Here is a 22,429-nt window from a genome sequence, read left to right on the forward strand (position 1 = left end):
TAAATGGATCTATTCAGATGCACATTGTGGAAGTTGATTTGTTGAATTACTTGTAAATAGACCCATCTGAACATTCATTGGCCACTTTACCAAAAGCAAAATGTTCATTTGTTCAAATGGAAAGAAAAAATAAATAAAATAAATTACACACACACACACACACATATATATTATATACACATACATACATATACATATATATATACATATAAATATTATATATATATATATATATATATATATATATATATATATATATATATATATATATATATATATATATATATATATATATATGTGTGTGTGTGTGTGTGTGTGTACCCTGATAGTGTTAGATTTGAGGTGCACTCCTTCCTTTTTGTGTGAGGTTCTAGAAACTGCAGGTGGGTCTTCTGAGCTCCAGAACTTCCTGAGGGTCCATGTTTCTTGTAACACATGTACTGGGTTCGCAATGAATCCCACCGCTTCTTGAGCTCTTTCTCTGAGGGACAATAAAAATAAAAAAAAACATTACGCTGAGTTATGTCAATTTCATGGCTATTGTAATGTTCATTTTTGTTCTACTTTTAACTGGATGTATTCTGGATGACAGCATTTTTTTTTACAGTCGCTAGAACACATTTCTCAATACATTTAGGTCACTTTTGCAAAACTCTCCACACAGTTAGTACAACCGAAATATATGAGGGCTAAACTGTGGATTTATCATTGCTTTTGGACATAAAGACATGCATTAAGTGTTTTGATATCTTTAGTGCATTTTGAATGTGAAATTAACTGCTGTGCAAAGATGAAAGTTGCACACAACAATCTAACATGCAGTTTTTTAAAAAAATATGGACTACTGAAGAAGAAAAAATTATTGCAAAAAAGGAAATCTTACCTGACATGACAAGTTAATTTGCGATCTCACGCCACAGTTCTGCTTTCGCCACACAGTTGACATAACGTTAACATTTTCCCGTAAGTTAGTGTGATACTAAGCTGGCCTTTGCTGGATCATGCTGATCAGTTTGTCTTCACTTGCCTCGGTCTACACAGCCATATATATTAACATGTGTTAACATGTATCGGAATGAGGAATATAATCAAATGAGACGAGACCTTTCTTTTACTGTCTATGGAGGAGACAGGCGTTCTGTGTTCCCTCTTGACTCTGTCGTTTACTTGCTTCGTCACTTCCGTTTTATTTTCTCGTGCACTGGTTCGCTAGCTGAACAGCAAATCAGAACGATCATATGTCCCGACTGCCCGACATGCGGCGACGCCGATTTAACATGTCGAATCGGCTGAAAAACAGCCGACGAGGACCAACGCCAGCCGACGGCGTGGAACTGTGTGGAACACACCGAGGAAACTTAGTTGGCCGACGCACAAAAACTGCCCGACGGCCGACCGTCGGCTTGGTGTGTTCCGGCCTTAAGACATCAATGTGTCACCACGAGCCACAGGATTTAATATGAATTCGTATGTCTGTGTGTTTTTCACTCTCATAGAAATACACCCCATTGACATGCATTATACGAGCAAAGGTTGAGCAACGGTTAAAAATCTTCATTTGTGTTCTACTAAAGAAACAAACACACCTACATCTTGGATGCCCTGGTAAGCAGATAAATATCAAATTTACATTTTTGGGTGAACTATCCCTTTAAGTCATTCATTATATACATTATTATATAACGGTGACATCATTACCTACTCAAAAGAAGCTAATTACAAAGCATGTACCTCAGAGAACTTTTATTCTATAGGAATTTTCTATTATAGTCTTTCAGTTTTGAGCTAAAGCAGATGTTAATCACAGCAGCGCTTTATCGTCAAAGAACAATTGTATATTTTACCACACAAAAGCCTCTACAACACCCACAGCAGCATCATATCCTTCAACAGGCTAGACCTAATCCTTTTAAATATTCACATGCAGGAAAAGTGCCATTCATAGAGCAAATGAGTCAACGCTCTGCCAAACGCTCCGTTACCGAAATAGTGTAGTGTGGGCAGGGGCAGCGAGCGAGCGCCGTCACAAACCCAGAGGCGCTGCACCGCGCCACATTAGCGGATGCCCTCCTATCACTGACCATACAAGAAAAGAACCGGGTCAATCAACTGAGTGTCTCTGCTCAAGTAACCAGCGCTATACGGAATCCAGGTCAAGCCTGAAAACAGTGTGGCGAGGCGAGTCAGCAAAGCCGGGGTCAGCAAAGCCTAGCTGTTACTATGGTTACTGCTCCACCAGATGCAGAGCAAAAGCCCCCTCGGAGGCAGAATCCGAGCGCCGTATGAGGGGCTGCCACTGTCTTAGGAAAGGGAGGATGGGGGAAACGGAGACTGAGAGGGGAGGGGGAATGGGGTCTGTTGCTATACGGAAGCGCTTGCAGAAGACCTCCAGCAGCCAATCAGGGCCCGGCCTTTCATAACATATAATATCAAGGCACACTACCCCTTTCTTCAGCACAGGGAGGTGCGTTACAAGGGGCTAGTGTTGCACTGGACAAGCTCATTGCAATCGAAAACAGAATAATTCATAGCTAATATTAATATTTGGCGGGGGCCGAAGTAACTGTTACACAATGCATGAGATTAAGAAGCACGGTTAAGGAAGGGAATTTTAAAAGGAGTAGTAGATAAAGGAGGACATACAGTCCAGTACATCTGACAATATTTGAATGAATATCAGTGCAGTTATTCATGAAGTAAGCGACAGAAGAGCAAAGCACAGCGTTTTATGAACAGAGAGAGGCAATCAGCACATAGGCCTGCATGCTGGCCGTGTGCCAGAGATGCCCACGTTATCAATATCTCAAAACCCCTGTCAAACCCCTGCCAAAACCGCTGATATAATGCTCACGGTGACCTATGGACATATATATATATATCATGCATACAGTACCTATTAATACAATAATTATCATCATATAATACAGGACAAAATGACAGAATACAAAACTCCCACATTAGGGGAAAAATATTAATTATAAAGCTTGACAGATAATTTGGTTGCCAGTTATTAATATTAAATACAGGAAGACACTGCCAAATAGAACACACCCACTTTTTCTGTAGTAGCAATCTCGATACAGTGCTGTATATCATTATTAAGATTTTATTGTTGAAACACTTCCAGGCTCTGCTGTTTTGTAGATGGTAAATAAATAAATAAACTGGAGATCGTTTTAAGTAATCCTGCCTGGTTTGATTTAGGCTGCTTAAGAAGTTTCAGTTCATTTTATCACAGGCGTTTATCTCTGTCACAGCTCATTGAAAACACTTTAAACATGGCTTTAAAGACGTGGATGTCGGTGCGATTAACACACCCACACAACAAAGAGAATGAGAGACACTACAAACCCCTTTTTAACATTGCAGATTGGCAAATTTTATAGCTCTGTCAGCAAATCTGCACTCCTTTAGTCTGCAGACCCCTTCACCTGATATTAATGTGCGTTAGATCTGAATGATCTTATTTCTTGTTCATCAAAACGCTTTTTCATTCACAATAGATATTGTTGTTTAACTTAAATTGAATTATTAGCATAACCAATGAGAAATGAGAGACAATGCAATGGTATAGTCATGAGTGAGTATAATGTACTATTAGACATGATACGCAGTATTGGAATGGATGTATTGACCAATCAGGAGCCAGAAAAGCCAGAAAATAATAGCAGAAAAATGTGATATAATGAGCATTATGTTATATGCATAATTGTTACCTTCAATTTGAACTGTATTTTATTATATATATATATATATATATATATATATATATATATATATATATATATATATATATATATATATATATATATATATATATATATATATATAAATATACTGCATATCAGTGCCATTTTGAATTATATATACACTCACCTAAAGGATTAGTAGGAACACCTGTTCAATTTCTCATTGATGGAATTATCTAATCAACCAATCACATGGCAGTTGCTTCAGTGCATTTAGGGGTGTGGTCCAAACTCCAAACTAAATGTCAGAATGGGAAAGAAAGGTGAGCAATTTTGAGCATGGCATGGTTGTTGGTGCCAGACAGGCCGGTCTGACTATTTCACAATCTGCTCAGTTACTGGGATTTTAACGCACAACCATTTCAGGTTTACAAAGAATGGTGTGAAAAGGGAAAAACATCCAGTAAGTGGCAGCCCTTTGGGCAAAAATGCAGATTCAACTTTGACTGAAATAACAACTCATTACAACTGGTATGCAGCAAAGAATTTGTGAAGCCACAACACGCACAACCTTGAGGGGAATGGGCTAACACAGCAGAAGACCCCACCGGGTACCACTCATCTCCACTAAAAATAGGAAAAAGAGGCTACAATTTGCACAAGCTCACCAAAATTGGACAGTTGAAGACTGGAAAAATGTTGCCTGGTCTGATGAGTCTCGAGACATTCAGATGGTAGAGTCAGAATTTGGCGTAAACAGAATGAGAACATGGATCCATCATGCCTTGTTACCACTGTGCAGGCTGGTGGTGGTGGTGTAATGGTGTGGGGGATGTTTTCTTGGCAAACTTTAGGCCCTTAGTGCCCATTGGGCATCGTTTAAATGCCACGGTCTACCTGAGCATTGTTTTTTTGACCATCTCTATCCCTTTATGACCACCATGTACCCATCCTCTGATGGCTACTTCCAGTAGGATAATGCACCATGTCACAAAGCTTGAATAATTTCAAATTGGTTTCTTGAACATGACAATGAGTTCACTGTACTAAAATGGCCCCACAGTCACCAGATCTCAACCCAATAGAGCATCTTTGGGGTGTGCTGGAACGGGAGCTTCGTGCCCTGGATGTGCATCCCACAAATCTCCATCATCTTCAAGATGCTGTCCTATCAATATGGGCCAACATTTCTAAAGAATGCTTTCAGCACCTTGTTGAATCAATGCCATATATATATTCTCACAAATTTTCTTGGTAAACATTTGTGCATGTAATTTCCAAGAACACACTTAACCCAATGTATATGACTATACAACTTTCTTTCTTCAGATGGATTCAAGTGAAGATTTTTAGGAAAATAATCCATATCTATGAGTCCATGTAATGTCAGTGAACGGGTGCTGCTTGGCTGAAGATTGGGAAAAAAAACACACACACACACAGTGATTGTGATGTAATCCATACAACTCCTGTGGAGTATTCTGAATCTAAATTATAGGTGTGCGTGTGCATAAGAAAAATACTAATATTTGTAATGTTTTTTTAACTGTAAATCATTGCTTTTTGTCTATTGTCACACAACATTGAGACATGTTACACAAGTGTGTTGTGAAGTTCGCAGAAGAAGTGGCTCTGCAACAATTTTCTATTTACATGTTGTAATGTGTATAGTTACAGTGTGTACTAAGAACCACTAGAAATGGCTGTCCCCTCACATAGTGTACTATTTAAAGGGTATAGGGGGCGATTTTGGACACAGCCAAACATGTTTATGTCAAGCTGAACTTGTGAACGCACCTATGACAGCTGCCAGAAAAAAAAGGTTTATTGTTAAAAAAGCAAAAGCTTTTTTTATTTTTTCACTTCAGAACAGAAGACATTGATTCATCACCTGTGTGTGAATTTTCAAGCACCAACCGAGTTGCACCCATTCACTGGCATCATATGGACACACATACCCCTTTTCCACCAGAACAGTTAGTGTTCTGGAGCCAAAGCCTGTCCTCAGCTATGCAAACTGGAGCCTGTAGCAAACCGGCTGTGTGTTTCCACAGACCCGAGGAATGAATGGTGATGTAACGCTGCTACATTTTGTTTACCTGACTATCAGTGCATATCCCGGTGTTTTTCATCAGTGCAATTTGCGGTTCACATACCAGGACAAGTGTACCCGGACAAAGGCCGGCAACCAGCAATGGAACCAGTCGGTGGAAAATGGATAAGAGATGGATTTTCCTAAAAAAAAATGTTTGTTTATCTGAAGAACGGAAGTCAAATACATCAGGATGGCATGAGGGTGAATAAAGGATGAGAGTTTTTGGGTGAACCTTCCCTTTAATATGGTCCACAGAATTTATGGCTGTTTTCAAATACATAAATATCGACATTTTTCCAGCTCAGGCAAAACATAATACATCTTTTATCTCTTAAATTCGGTTTTAACCTCTACACTCAGGTGATGGATGCTTTTATTTAATAAAGTTATTTGGCATTGGAAGAGGCTTTAAGTAAATGTATGTAAATGTAATGGAGTTACTTACAGTCTGTCCTCTGAGGCTTGTTTTGGAGATGCTGACCACATAAACAGGCAGCAGAAAAAACCCATTTGTCTGCAGTAGATAGATACTAAGAGCTTGTTATTGTAATGTCACCCTAGAGATGAAAGTGGGAGATTGAGAATATTATTCAATTCATCAATGACTGCAGACTAAAGATGTAATCATAAGCAGACGCATGAATGTGGGCCTCATTGTAAGTGGTCGGGCCAGGGGGTCCTTCAATATGAGGTGCTAGTTGTGCTGTTTAGGGCTGATCTGAGACCAGTGTATATAGGCTACACTATAGGTTTCTTATAGCCAGTATAAACCAACACACATTTCTAAACAGGCCCTAAACACAGGCCTGAGATAAGTTTTTGGTCAGTTCTTGTTCTTTAATTGCTTTTTCTTGTTAAGGCAATTTGGTCTCTGGTCTGTATTCGGGGACACTTTTTATCCAGGACTGCAATAGAAATACACACACTACAGTCCAACATTTTGGGGTTGGTAAGATTTTTAAATGATTTTGAAAGAAGTCTCTGTTGCTCACTAAGACTGCATCTATTTGATGAAAGTAATATTGTGAAATATTATTACAATTTAAAATAACATAATATACTTTGAAATGTAATTTATTCATGTGATGTTAAAGATACATTTTCCGCATCATTGCTCCATTCTTCAGAAATCATTCAGATATGACGATTTGATGCTATTATTATTTTCCTATTATTAAATTAAATATGCATTTATTCTTATTATACCAAGTGTATGCCATTTATAGCAATGTTATTGACCACGTGAGCAGCGTTCCCCGGTGCGCAGGATAGCTTTTACACATGCATTTTGTTATCTAAAGTTACATTTTGCGAAATTCAACACGACAGCGATCAAATTGAGCTAAGCATATTGAGTATTTATCATCTCTACTAATGGCTAAGTGTTTAACATTGTAACTTTATGCTAAGTAATGTTATGTTAGCTATATTAGGCAGCTACATGTGCTAGTGATACATGCTTCATGAAAACATAAACCAAATTTTTTAAATTTACTCATTCAAGTTAACTGTGGACTGAAGTAGGGAGTAGTGAATGAGGGTTTAGGGGGCGATTTTGGATTCAGCCCTGGAGAACGACAGATGAGGTCAAATGCTGAGATATTCTTCACTAATCAGCGTTTTGTAAACAACGCACGAAAAATGACAAATCTGTCCGACATCTCATTTTCCGTCCATTAATCTAAACAAAAAAGTATAAAAGGGAGTTTGATCTTCTTTCTTTATTCCATTACAAAAAGTAAATGAAAAGTAAACTCTGTTCGACTTTTCTGATATCCTTTACTCTTCCCTGATGATGACCTCTGGCCTACTTTCTGTACGATCTGAATTTCTGCGGTTTGAATTTTAGAACATTGAATTTGATGTTCTGAATTTATCCTTCATCTGAAATCTTGAATCTTTATTTTCAAAAACTGAATATTTCCAGTCTATTAAAGGGTTACTTCAGCGATTAGCATATGGCTTTGTATCAGTAGAAAACCTGGAGTATATTCAAATGATTGTGCTTTCCCCCCTCATATCTCCCTGAGACAAGAGATTTATGCATTTTATTTCTGGAAAAATTCCTCCTATGATGCAAATTGACGATTTTTGCATCATTGGAGGAATGTTTGCCCAAAGGCTAAAGACTACAGCCAGCAGAGGGAGCCATTACCGCATGTTTTGAATCCGCGCATGGGGGATGGAGATCACACTCAGAGCTCAGCTCAGCTACAGGCACTCATTTAAACGGAGCTATGGTGAGCAATGTAAGTCTTTTAACTTCTCAAATTAATTTCTATGAAAGTTAAGCTTGTAAAGGCATGAACTGAAAAGCGCCAGACTGAACTCGCGTTGTGAATGTATGCCGCGAGTGTAATCACAATTACCTCAGCTCTCATCACTCCTGCAGTTAGTGCTCAGTGCTGTGATACTCGCGCGGTGACTCACTCGTTATATTGAACAGACACGTTCAGTTTTTAATTGTAGTGTCTTCTCTAACTCAGTCACTGTAATCAAGTTGGTGGCTTTGGGAATGGCCTCACAGGGCAGCAAAGCATTCTGGGAATTGTAGTCTTTCATCCCCATGGGACAAAAATGCATTTTCTGTCTTTTCTCAGTCTAGAAGACACCAAATTCAAAAATAATTTCACATTTCTACTACATTGATGACCCAGTTTAAATACAGATTCATCTTCCCAGCGCTGAAGTACCCCTTTAATTCAGAACAAAATATCTGCTGTTTGAAAATACATGCCTATACAATTACGCCCATTAAAACATTTCAGATGTGTTTAATTTCAAATGCTCTATATTCAACAATTAAAAATTCAGATTCAGAACTATGTAAAATGCAAAATAATATTAAATTTTGTTAAATTACCTTTGTTAATAATTAAGATTTATAGAATTCGAATTCAGAAAATTGTGTCATATTTCTAGCTCCATATTTCTCTGCCATTATTTTGCCTAGGTTTCTTGCCTCTTGAACTGCTCAAATCAAACGAGCGCGCACATGTGGGCAGATCCTGTAGCGAAAGTGGTGGTCGCCATGGTAGCGAGAGAGAGTGACAGTCGCCCAAGCCAATCACTTGTTTCGTCCCGAACAAAAATAATGAGCGGTGTTTATTGCAGATTAAAAAGTCTAGAGTCACTTGATTTGTGTACTCTCCTTTTCAGAGTACTTACATTTTAATTATGTATTGACATATAAAGAAAGTTTAAACAAATTTAGACAAAAGTGTTTTAGATCAGTCCTACCTACCCTACCTTTAACACGATGATGGATAGAGAGACGATGGGTCGTTGCCTGTTGATCACGCCTCTTGTGGTCTGATTGGTTGAAGGACTATCTAATTGCACACAGAGTTATCTGAATTATGCTAGTTTATCATGCCTCTTGTGGAGTAGAAAATATATAGCAGAGCAGACTCCCCAGGCCATTGTTCAATCTTAAATTGAGCTTGGTCTGGTGATAGCTAGACAAGCAAATACTCAAAATACACATACGATCAGGATGTAAAATAATATTTAAAAAAAACAACTCATCGAAGGTCATCGACAACACCATGGACACGTAGATCCCATTGAAAACATTTGGAACATTTCCATGCTATTTTCAGCATGATTCTGTATTTAATTGCATTGTGAGTATTTGCAGCATGTGTTGTTGTTGATGGAGATGGAAACCCCTTAAAGCTACTATGAAGAGCCTGACAGAACCCTTTGAGGATCTATATAGAACCTTTTCTTCTGGCACGTATTAGTTTAAGCAAAATACAAACAATCAGTATTCAGAAATTAGTCCTAAGAGCAGGTAGTTTTGTGTGAGAAATGAACAGTTCCTGTCGTCCAACAAAAGAAACCCCATAGTTTACCCCCTGGCTCAACAACTGCGCAGCCATCTGTCAGAAGACAAGTGCCTGCGGTGTACCCTCCTCAAGATGCTAAAAGTGGAACAGACTAAATAACAGGTCTCTGACGAGGCTTAAAAGGACTTGAGGCAGCTTTGGCCAGTGTTGCTTAGAAAAAAGCAACAGTAGCTTTTGCCATCAAACAGACCTCCGCAGTGAATTCTTTGTGACATCTACAGCTAGACACCGACTTAGAACACCGAGCTGTGATGATTCAGTCTCTGTGCTAAGAGACATAAGAGAAGAAAACAAAAACGCTGAGCCGCAAAGACTATCTGAGCGTTACAAGCAACGCATGCTGGGTATGAGTCCATGGACATTGTCCTCTGCTTTAGGAAAGTCAATTGTGTGTCCTTTTCATTCTGTAATATAAAGGTGGTGTGTTAAATTGGGTCAAATAACTATTCCAAGAAATCTAAAAATGTCACAGCCTCATGGACAAATGTTCAAAGATGGCAGATAAGCGAAAAAGTCACTTTCTTACTTTTAAAAGCCTCTAAAGTTAAAGGGTTATATTTCATCCAAAAATTCAGTCATTTAGAACTCTAGAAAAATGTCTAGTGTATGTACAGCAAGGCATAGGAATTAAGATAAATATATACCCAATCAATCTTCTTTTTTACAACAATGCTTTAGGAAGTCAACAGCAATTAAATGTTCTTGGTCATGACTTATATCACAGTTACAAGTCAACTTCAGGTCACCTGCCTCAGCATGGCTTATATCACTGAATTTTTGATGGAAATCTTACTTAGAAACCCTATCACTCTTAGAAGAAAAGGTTCTATATAGAATCTTAAAAGGTTCTATCGGCGCTACGTAGTTGAAACCCTTAAAGGTTCACTGTAAAAAATGCTTTTCTTACTTAAGGCTTATTTTTGTCTTGTTTCTAGTCCAAACATTTGAACATTATTAAAACAAGAAATATTTACTAGACAAGCAAAAGTAATTGTGTTATTTTGGGAAAAAAGAACTCAAAATTAAGAGAGGTTTTGCTAAGATAAGAAATGCATTTTTTTTCTTTGATAAGAAATGCATTTTTTTTTGCAGTGTTCTATATAGAACCCTTTTTAAGTGCCAAAAAGGTTCTTTCTTGTCATTATAGAACCCTTTTAGCATAAAAGTGTGTAGAGAGTATACTGAACTACACTTCTATAACCTTTTAAGGGTTCCAAATACGTAGCGCCGATAGAACCTTTTCTTCTAAGAGTGTAGGCAGCAAACCTTCACACAACCTCAGACAGGTTAATATTTTGAGAATTTCAATATATATATATATAATCCATTTATATTCATATAATGACCTTTGGCACGGACCTTCATGATCAGCTTAAGAAAATCTTTTATCTTTAAAATTCAGTCATGATAACATTCAGCTACAGTCAGGAATGGATCTGGACAATATTTCATGTAAAATTACAATTTACCAAATCACTCAGAACAGCAATGTTAACAGAACATGTGCTTGAACATACAGTTCAAACACCTTCTTTGGGTTCTAGTTTAATAAAAAAGTGTGCAAAGTGTGCTCCCTTTATAATCACTAAAATATTTATATATAATCTTATTTATAGCGATCACACAAAGTTATGCTATAATCAATGAAGCTGATTGCACAATGAATCTCATCTACACTTCATTTGTTATAATAAGAGGATTTGAGAGAATGGAGAATCCATTTCCCCACACAGATTTTGCTGAGTGCTAACTTAAACACTTCTGATTGGTCATTGCGTTCAAAAAAATCAACAGATATGTTTGTTATTGGCTATATTGCTCAATGCTACAAAAACATGTTGTACACAAAAATCTTTAAAATTCTCAAGAGCGCAAATGCAGATACGCATTGCATCGTTTGCCAAATCAGTTTCGCCAATATGCTACAGAAAACGTATACTGGACTAGCAGTTATCGGGAGCTTTTCCATCTAAAACCAATCAAAAGCAACAGCAGCAGTCTAAGGTAACCCTTGCCCAGACTTTGGAAATGCATGCAAAGTGGATTTGCTTTTGCAGCACAGAAAATCTGGAATTACTGACGACTCGTTCAGAATTGGTTCTTTCTTTTAGGAGATAACTTAATTTGCTGTGCATTTTGAGCTTTGAAACTTTGCAGACCATGTACATCCACAAACAGCTTTATTTCACACTACACTACATGAAATATCAGAAAAAAGCATAACAGGGGCATTTGTTAAACAAAATATTTAGTTGTGGCCAGGTAGACGAGCGAGAGACGTGGGAGGAGCCTGCAAGAGCGGGCCATGATTGAGAATGAGTGTCACCTGTGAGGCACACCGGTCTCGAGTCCTCTCATGAGGGAGCTCAGAGGCATACTACCTCTAAACATTAATATATTGAAGTCTCAAAATATCATAATATTAGAAAACGTGGGGTTGCAGACTGCGGGGCTGCAGACTGTGACCAAATGGTAGCATTTTAGGACCTTTTTTCTGCTGGTGCGACTAAGTTTTGCTAGCTAAAGCCGCGTTTTCACTGCAGGAACTTTTCCCAGGAACTAGGGACTTTAGGGTGGTACTTGGAGTGTTTTGACTGCAACCGGGGTCTTAAAGTTCCAGGTAAAGATTTCCCCCTCAAAACTGCCCTGCTTGAGAGGTAGAACTATTTTGTGGGTGGGACTCAGGCATTGAACATGCTGATTGGTTGAGCTCACGCAGCATTTTATTTCAACCTAAAATTCTGTTGGGGTGCATGCAGCAAGAGTCGTTTGCTATTCAAATCAACAACAGAGTTTAAAAAATACGAGCAATGGACCGATGACAAGGTTCAGGCTTTATTAAGTTTATTTGCGGAGGAAGAAATCCAGTGGGCTCTGGAAAGTCGGCGCAGTCCTACGCCACCGGACTACTTTACCGGTATTTTTCACTGGTCCTAGACCATGATGAAACCACAGACAGCAGCAGTTCTGGGGGAAAATGAGTTCCTGGGAAAAAAGTTCCTGGGACAAATTGTTCTGGGTAATTTTGGTCGACACAGGGCTTAATCATAGACTGTAAAAAAAAAAATATTGACGTAGTGTCCGTGACGTCACCCATAGGATTCCGATGAGCCGTTCTGAAACGTAAAGTAGAGACAAGCTGGCCATTCGTCGCACATCCATCCACTTTTACGGTCCTTGTTTATTGTAATTTTTAAGTCCATTTTTTGACACCCCGAAAAAAATGGGCAAAGAGGCGGGACGTGGGCGGAGTTGAGGTGACGCAATGACTAACAGACAGCAGACAAACAGCTATCCACCTGTCAATCAAAGTGGCCCCGCCATTAATTATGCAGAACTTTAAGGATTTATATAATCTAAACGAATAAGTTATAATTGATTTATTTTTTCTGCTGTAAAGTTGGGGATTTAAACACGGGGCTCAATAAGATTCTGCTCCCTTCTGGAGCCTTTCCCTAGAAGCCAGTAGATAAATTGCAGTTTACCGGTAAGTTTTATTCGTATTGACTTCAACAGAAACTGGGGGAAGTTTCCTGCTTGGGCGTAATACAGGTGACGGGCCAAGACGAGGTTCTGGCTTTATTAATGTGCTGAGGATGAAATCCAACAGGAACAGGAAAATCGTGCACAGTCCTACTACATCACTGGACTAATTTGCCAAATCCTCCCGGTATGTTAGACACAGACAGCAACAGGTCTGGGGAAAAAAGGGTTCCTGCCTGGGACAAATTTTTCCAAGTAATTTTGGTGGAAACATGGCTTACCATGCTGAAAATGCTTGCATACGTCAAGCTAATCAAAGAATGACACACTGATAACCGCATCACGAACGCGTCTTGAAAGCCACTTCTGACTATGATGTGGGCGTGTTATAGTTCAGAATAGAAATATGCCCGGTGCTCACACTCAGTATTGACAAATGTATATATTTGCTCTTTAAAGATCCTCATTGACTCTCTGGTGAGTCACTTGAAGCCATTTTATCCTTCTGTGTCTCTTCATTGTTTTTTTCCCACCTCCCCTCCCCGTTTCCCCTTTGCTCACTCCCACTCAGTCTCTCTCTTTCTCTATCTTTCCCCTGACTCCAACCTATATTGGCTTTAAACTGCATTACTGTCATGGTTTCACTTAGCGTTCAACACAAACAGACACTCAGCTCTGAAATTCATTGAATCGCAAACAGCACAATAAACTCAGGTTCAGCTGAGCTAGGCCATCCATCCAAGGCAGCTCCGCTCAAGCTTATGAATGAGAAATGAGCTTCTGAAATATTTTAGATGGTTCAGGTATGCCGAGAGTGAGACCAGCTCTTTCCAGCAGCATTGCATTCAATATTAACCACATTTCCTCTCTCAAACGCTCAGAAGAGCCAAGATACTCAGATCTGTTGACTGTGCAGTAATGTAATTAGAATTTGAACCCCTATTCACGCTAATGGACTCCCATTCGAAAGAAAAATCTATTTTCATCAAAAAGTTGGAGGTCGGTAAGATTCTGTAATGTTTTTGAGAGAAGTCTATATGCTCACACCTTATTATTGTACAATAAAAGTATGATAAAGCTGAATTGTCAGCATCATTACTTCAGTCTTCAGTGTCACATGATCCTTAAGAAATCAATCTGATATGATGATTAATCAAGAAACATTTAATTATTATTATCAATGTTGAAAACAGTTGAGCTTTTTTACAGGATTCTTTTCATTTATTTAGAATAATAATCTTACATTTTATAATTTAAATTAAAATAAACCATTAGTGAATAAAAAAAAAATCTCAATTTGAACTCAAATATTTATCATCAAATTCTGCTGAGACCAAATAATCTGAACTATTCCATTAACATTAATTTTGTGTCTTACTTTATATCAATAATCGACTCTTTTTTTTTGCTATTAATTTAGGAGGAAAATTTGAGACAAATTGCGACTCAAACTGTTACATTTCCTGAGCAATGAAAGGGTTACTTATTATATTATTTAGTAATTTTATAGTGGATTAATTATTTATATTATTATAACAATGCATGTTTTCATTGCTCTGGGGTCCATTCTCCTGGAAAAAAAGTTTATACTCATGAGACTCAGTGAAGCTAATTTCTAATTTGAGCGCTGCAGTAATCAAACCGTATGACTGAGACGTCTCTGTTTTGTAAAAACTCCAACAGTTCTGCTTTTCTCGCTTTCTCTTTCACAAAACAACCTAAAAAATCAACTTTTGCTTTAGATATATACACAACTAAAAACTCTGACTGTCATACGCCTTCTCAGCTCAGTGTTGTATCTCTGGGGAGGTCGCTGAGCTTGTTGTTGTGTTCAGTTTTCACGCCCGAGGAGAGCTGGGAGTCGCTGAACTACGCTTGACAAGGTCAGGTCTTGTCTCCTCTTGTACACTATGCTGTGCATATACCTTAGTCTGCATTGAGGAAAGACAATCTCAAGCTGGAATGACACCAAAGGATTTTCAAAGGCAGAAGCCACTGACATATAACGTATGCATGAGGGAAATACAGCAACATTGTTGTTACTTCTTAGAATCTTTGCAAAAGAACCACTATTAGGGTTATGGATTTGTAAACACCTTTAACTTAAGTATTGAACTTCGGCACATAACGGTCTCTCACATTTGAGCATACTGACACCTCATTATGTGGTCTGTTGTTGGAAGTGTGATATTACTTTTCACATACTTACATTGAAGGAGTCACCCAAGCCACATATCAAGAGACAAAAATATCATAAAGAGGTGGGCTTATTAGTTGCCAGCAAGCCACAACCAGGTTAAAAGAAACATGTTAAAAAAACTACCTGGCAACCACCCGACACAACAAAACGTAAATGTGGTTATTTTTCATTCTTTTTCATATTTATGCAGGATTTCGTGATTTTGCAATGGCAGCATTTAACTCTTTCCTTGGAAGAGTTTTTGTTGCTAGCCAGTGTCAGAATTTTTTATAAACATTTCATGGCCCATAGTATAAAAAAAATAGTTGGGCTAAAAACACTTAGTTAGTATAGTTAACTTAAACACTTTCAGTAACAACAAAAAGCTGTAGAGAATAATCATATAACGTGTCGTTAACTAAGATTAGGAAGTTTTGATTTATAAGCTGTTTAATGTTAGATTGTGTTATTTTACATGTACTTTTACCATGATCTGTTTAAATACTCAATTCTGATTGGCTGGAAGGTGTGCAGTAAAAACGTTTAATGCACAGGTAGCTCCAGTCAGTTTGATTACAGTTCGAAATTAATCCACCACTATAAACATTTAATGCATGGCTAGCCGTGGCTAGCCTTACATAAGCAATGCTTCTATCGCTTGTTTCTGCTTCTTCTTCTTTAATGTCACTAACATTACTTATATAAACATCACTATTATAGCTGGGATCTTACTGCAAAACAAAAAATTGCACAAATATTGCAGAATTTTTGCGAAAGGGTGCAACAAATTCAGTAATTTTAGGCCACAAAAAGGAGGGGAAACAAGTCTTTGGAGGAAAGAAAACAAACAAACAACAAACATTGACCTATTGCTGTGGTGATCTACAGTATGATGCTGCATCCATGAAGAATTTAGTGCACTGTCAAGATAGAATATCACACAAATCATGCAAATGTATTGATGGATACTAGCGTCCTTGGTAGTTCAGACTTCAAGTTCAACTCAGGATAACAATGATGTATTATTATGATAATACATCATTGTTATCCCGATGACGGGAGGACACAAGTCTAATGGAACAGGCGTCCCTGATAGCGTCACTCAGCTCGCTCTCACTCCGGTTATCTCTGTATGTATATTTTAGACTACAATAAAATTAAATATATCATAAAACACCACTCTGGTGCAAAAAACAAAAAATCTTAAATGTATTAATAGCCACACAAATGTGGTTCAGGCAACGCCTTGATTATGTTCAATTTATATATATATATATATATATATATATATATATATATATATATATATATATATATATATATATATATATATATATATATATATATATATAACAAAACAAAACACTGCCTCTTTTTGTTTACTTAAACATATTAATGTGGTTCAGACAACAAGACAACATATATAAAAATAAATATGAATTAAAACAAAACCCAGTCTATTTTTGTTAAATGCCCACTTTAATGATCAATGATAGCCATTATAAAAGTATAAGTAAAAGGTATAAGAAGCTGTACAAGAAATAAAGCAAATAATTCAGTCTAACATACAAGTAAGCACTCTTTTCGGTTACAATGGTAAAGTTAAAGGAAGACTCCACTTAAAAAAAAAAAAAAAAGCTAATCCCTTAGAGTTTAACAGTTGAGTTTTACTGTTTTTGAATCCATTCAGCCAATCTCTGTATCTGGCGGTAGCACTTTTAGCATAGCTTAGCATACATCATTGAATCAGATAAGACCATTAGCAGCGTGCTCAAAAAAAATTACCAAAGACTTTCAATAATTTTTCTATTTAAAACTTGACTATTCTATAGTTACATCGTATACTAAGACCAACGAAAAATGAAAAGTTGCGATTGTTTTTGAGCGATATGACTAGGGACTATTTTCTCATTCCTGCGTAAGAATCAAGGAACTTTGCGGCCGTCCCATGGGTGCCGCAGCAGCAATGACATTATATGGAGCCTGAAAGTAGGCAAACTTCCGTCAACATAACCAACGTGACGATCTGCTTGCACAGAGAGCGCGCCTTGCAACCATGTAGACGTTTGTGAGAGGCGATTCAGAAGAGATTTACTTTGATGCAGATCCTGAACCGTATCTATTTGAACCGGAATAACAGTTACACTGAAGACAAGCTTTTGAAATGTGAAAGAGAAAGTGTGGCTGAAAAGACTGGGGCAGAAGGGACGAGGAGAGCAGATTCAAACTGGTGAGTCAGAGAAGAGTCAATTCACACCCAGCGGTAATTCAAGGAAAAATTGTCTGGTCTTATGACCTTTTGATTTAGACTACCATAATATGTGAATGAAATATGCTAAGACTAAGTGCTTATTATGAAGACACTCGTACTCTCGCTCTCTCTCTATCACTCAGTTAACATGCGCCCTGTCATCTACATCACTCATTAATCACAATACCTGGTCAAATAAGGCTTTGGTGGGATAAAAAAAATTTTTGGTGGCCAAAAAATGTTCAATGCAGGAGACACGCTCCGAAGCCTCTGCAACGTAACATCACTAGAATTTTGTACCATAGAAACTGTAGATTAACAATACCGACAATTCCAGTTTATTTTAATCAAACTATACCTCTATCTGAGGACTACTTTCAGGTGCTGCGTAATATCATTGCACCACTGAACCCATGGTACGGCCGCAAAGTTCCTTGATTATTAAGCAGGAATAAGAGAATAGTTCCTATCTATATATGTCTAAAAAATTTCAATTTATTTGCTCTTACTGGCCTACAACAGTTACACTAAAAGTCTGAGCTTGTGCTTTCCTTGCATCTTCTGTATCTACTCTTTAAAGTTCTCTTAAAAGTCAACTGCTCATTTAAGCAATGACAGTGGCACAGATGAAAGTAGCTTTAGAGAAACACTGATACTGCCTTTCAAGCCACTAAAAAAATGGAGAATTCCACTATCTTCTTAAGAACACAAAATCACAGTCAGTCTAAAACAATAATGTTTTATGCAAATCCTAGCAAAGAAGCAAAAGATGCATTAAAAGAAGGGCCAGACCTTTGTTAATCAGACACTATGTTTGGCAATACACACACCCAAGTGCTCACACCAGCCTTGCACAAGGGAAGTTGATGAGTCATTGCCGATCTCAGAAAGCGGCCTTTGCATGAACTGTGTGTGTTCAGGACTGTGCACAGACTTTTTAAGGTGCATGTACTGAAACTGAAAAAGGCACCCCAAGGGCAACTGCATGTCTGTTCACCTACCCCTAACCCTTTATTATTAAACACATTTTAGAAAGTATATTTCCACTTTTTAACATTTTCTTCATTTTCATTACTACTAAACTTCATTTTGTCGCTGACTGTTCATTCAGTCAAGTTAGAGGGATCAGAGTTATGAGGTTTACTGACAGTTTGAGGGTCCAACAAGATTTAGTCACAAGCTCTTTTTAATACTTTTTATTGACTAAATATTTGTAAAACAGACAGACAAACCTAAAGGGTGACCAATAGCACTGACTTATAGAAGAAGAGGAAGAAGAAAAAAAAACACCTCCACCATCAAAAAAAGGACATGTGCTCTGTACAGGAACAATCAAATATGGTTGCATAGCTCAGCAAGCAAGCATGAGATTTTAAAAAGTGAGCATGATTATTAGTCACCATGAAATCAAAATGGGCAAATCTTATTTTTTAATGGAATTTTGCAGTATTTATTATGAATGATTCATCTGTGCACATCATATTTTGATTACATGTCCATGTAATCTTTAATCAACATTTTATCAAAACGCTTCCTTACCCTTCTCTTCTCTGTTGATGTGCTTACTGGCACGAGGGCGGGGCAACCTGCCACTCACAAGAGATCCACCAATAGCAAACCACAACCGTCAATTCAAATAATCAATTCCCCATGGACAAGATCAAGTCCCTACCTACTATTTTCATGTCTGAGAAGACATTTCATACACCATATGTTGCCAACAATTTTGGGACACCCCTCCAAATCATTGAATTCAGGTGTTCCAATCACTTCCATGGCCAAAGGTGTATAAAATCAATTTTCAGAGCAGCTAACAGCAATCTAGCTTTAAAAGCATTAGATCCAACCCACTCTTCAGAGCGCCTTCAAAGCCACACCTCCTCCTAAACAAATAATGGCACTTAAAATCACATCGAATTCAACATAAACAACTTAAACGTGCAGTATGCAACTTTTGGCCACTAGGGGTCACTCATTCAAAATAATAACAACAGACGTACTTTGATGACGTCGGGAAAGTGCGTGGGCACATGGGAGTTGTTGTCATTGTCACTGTCAACCAGCGAATCTGGCATCTCCAGCAGAAAACATGTTCATTAACAAGGTAATTGTTATATTACATCTCTATTATTGTTAAGTTTAGTTACGGCTTTTCACTTTATATAATGTCAATCTAATGAAATAGCAGCGAGCTACCGTTACTTAACAAACTTATCAGTAACGTTAGCTAATGTGCGAGACAGAATGTTGTGCGGGCGGTCGCTATGTCAACATACCTATAAGTTGGTAGGCTATGTAGACATATTTACCGTGCATCATAATTTGAGTTACTCAAATTATAGATATGTTGACATGGCATCCGCGATTGTCGAACATTCTGTATATCAACTGTTCAATAAGGAAATACATTTCAATTTAGTTTATCATTACCAACATAAAACAGTAAATGAGAGAACCAGCACCAGCAATACGTTGTTCATTGGAACACGCGCTGTGTCGCTCCCCTCGTTCATCAATCATTCTAATAAACATTTATTTTGGAACTCAGAGATATATGAATAAGTAGATAATTATTAAATCGGTATTATATGTAGCTAGTATTAACATATGATAAAAGTGACGGTCACCTTATATTAATTGACCAAGATAGTGGCATATTGTTACCTTACGAAGCTAACGTTACTATCTCCAGCTACATATAAAACCAATAATAGCTAGTCCATCTGCGTTTTACACATGACATCATCGTGTCACCAAATATACGGATAGAAATATACTTTTGAATCAGTTTTAAAAAGTCTCAGTTTCAGTCTCCAAAAACACAGAATCCGCCTGTTTGAAAAGCCGATGCAATACAAAATGTAACGTTATACGTATTCAGCTAAACGCGTCTCAATGTGGTCAAGATCGCTATGCAATATGCAAACATACAGCATGTTATGATTATATGATTATTATGTTAGCTGAATGGTTACTTAAATTACCTGTTTATTAAAACGCAAGCTAGATCAGCATATCTCTCTGCAGTCCGAGCTTGTCACGAAGATTTCGCCATCTTTCAAAGGCTTCTCCAAGGTTTACACGTCTCTTGCGTCTTCTACTGTCCCAAAATCTTCTCGGGTCATTTTTTTCACCCGTACGTTTGCGCTTTGTTGAGCTGGCAAAACGTACAGGCAAAGAGTAGTCATGATCCATTATCATACAGACTTGTTTATACGGGTGTTCCCCTTATACTGTCAGTGTTCCTCTTTGAGTTTGGCGGTTCCGCCGAAGTTCCGCAGGAAGCAAGACGCAAACGTGGATATGACGTGAAAGACGGGCGACATAACGGAAATAAAGACACGGTCCGTGTCTTCGAATTAAAATATTAATTTCTCTGGATTTAGAAGTTAAATGGAACTGTCGGGATAATGTAAACACACAACTTTAAAAAATATATAACATAGATTTAGTGATCTTTTATATTTTTAATGCTGAAACATTACATATTGTGCCTTTAAAAAGCGCTGACCTGTATTACCAGTAGTTATGACATAAGCTTGTTGGCTGCTTTTCCAATCGCGGTAATCGTTGACTGACACTTTGGACTGAACGCAATGACTGGACGAACATTTTATGATTCATAAAGTGTATGATAACGCATTAAATATTCAGTGCATACTGGTTTGTGTGCTGGACATAAAGAAAAATCAATTTCAAAATTATCAAAATTATGACTCATATATAGATAATGATTTTAAAATCACTGGTAACACTGGTCTCATTAGTTAACATTAGTTAATGCATTAAATAACATTAATGAACTGACCATGAGCAGTTCATTTATTAGTGTATGTGTGCGTCTTTGTTAACGTTAGTTCAAATCCAGCTGTTCATGGTTTGTTCATGTTAGTTCAGAGTGCATTAACTAATGTTAAAAAGATTTGAATAAAGTATTAGTAAATGTTGAAATTAACATTAACAAAGATAAATAAGTGCTTTATAAGTGCAGTTCATTATTAGTTCATGTTAACTAATGTAGTTAACTAATGAACCTTTATTGTAAAGCGTTACCAAATAACTTTAGACTCTTTATGTAGCATAAGTATTAATATTTCTCTCATGCTCTGTTTTGCACCCCCCAAAATGTTCACTTTATCCCAGTTGGGCTTTCACCAAAATGGTTCATTTTCATCCCATTTTTCAGGGGCAAGAAGTTCACGCAAACTGAGAAAACACTTTTAATGTGTAAAGCGGTGTGAAGTGAGGTGGTGCATCATTTCTAAATTTATACTTAATGAACTTGATGATAATCTTATGGGACAAATCATAATCATAAATCATAATCATCTCAATCATGATTCTATGTCTCCCTGCCCTGTCTTCCAGCTCAACCATTGAAGCATTACTTGACATATTGAGTAGAGTTTAAAAAGGTTAACACACCTCTGAGAGCTATGGGCAAGCTGAGCTTGTTATAGGCAAATTAGTCATTTGATACAAGATGTTCAGGACGTTCACTAAAGTAGTTAGACCTTGAAAATAAAGTCAGGGTGTTACAATCAAATCTTAAGTGATATTCATAATTCATTATCTGCATGTCACGGTATGTCATGTCAACATAAATGGATAATGTTTACAATAATATAATAAATATAACATAACATAACATAACATAATATAATATAACATAACATAACATAACATAACATAACATAACATAACATAACATAATATAATATAATATAATATAATATACTTTTAATTAGCAGGGATTGCATTGATCGAAATGGACAGAAAATACATTTTTAATGTTTTCTACTTCAAATAAATGTTCTTTTTAACTTCTATTCAGCAAAGAAAATGTATCTGTTTTCAACACTGATGATAATAATTGGTTTG

General features: G+C 37.3%; 1 protein-coding gene across 2 annotated transcripts in view; it reads right to left on the reverse strand.

The window, feature by feature from the left end:
• phactr3a (phosphatase and actin regulator 3a) overlaps window positions 1-22,429 on the reverse strand; it is a 54,012-nt gene that overhangs the window by 26,204 nt on the left and 5,379 nt on the right. The window contains exon 1 of one of the 2 annotated variants that reach the window (XM_067446676.1): window positions 1,983-2,107. The exons of the other annotated variant lie outside the window; for it this stretch is intronic. The gene's annotated coding sequence lies outside the window, so the exon portion shown is untranslated. Of the gene's footprint in view, window positions 1-1,982; window positions 2,108-22,429 lie in introns of those variants that run through there. 2 annotated transcript variants of the gene reach the window in all.

Source organism: Pseudorasbora parva, chromosome 6 (assembly GCF_024679245.1).
Source record: "Pseudorasbora parva isolate DD20220531a chromosome 6, ASM2467924v1, whole genome shotgun sequence".
Classification (NCBI taxonomy): Eukaryota; Metazoa; Chordata; class Actinopteri; order Cypriniformes; family Gobionidae; genus Pseudorasbora; species Pseudorasbora parva.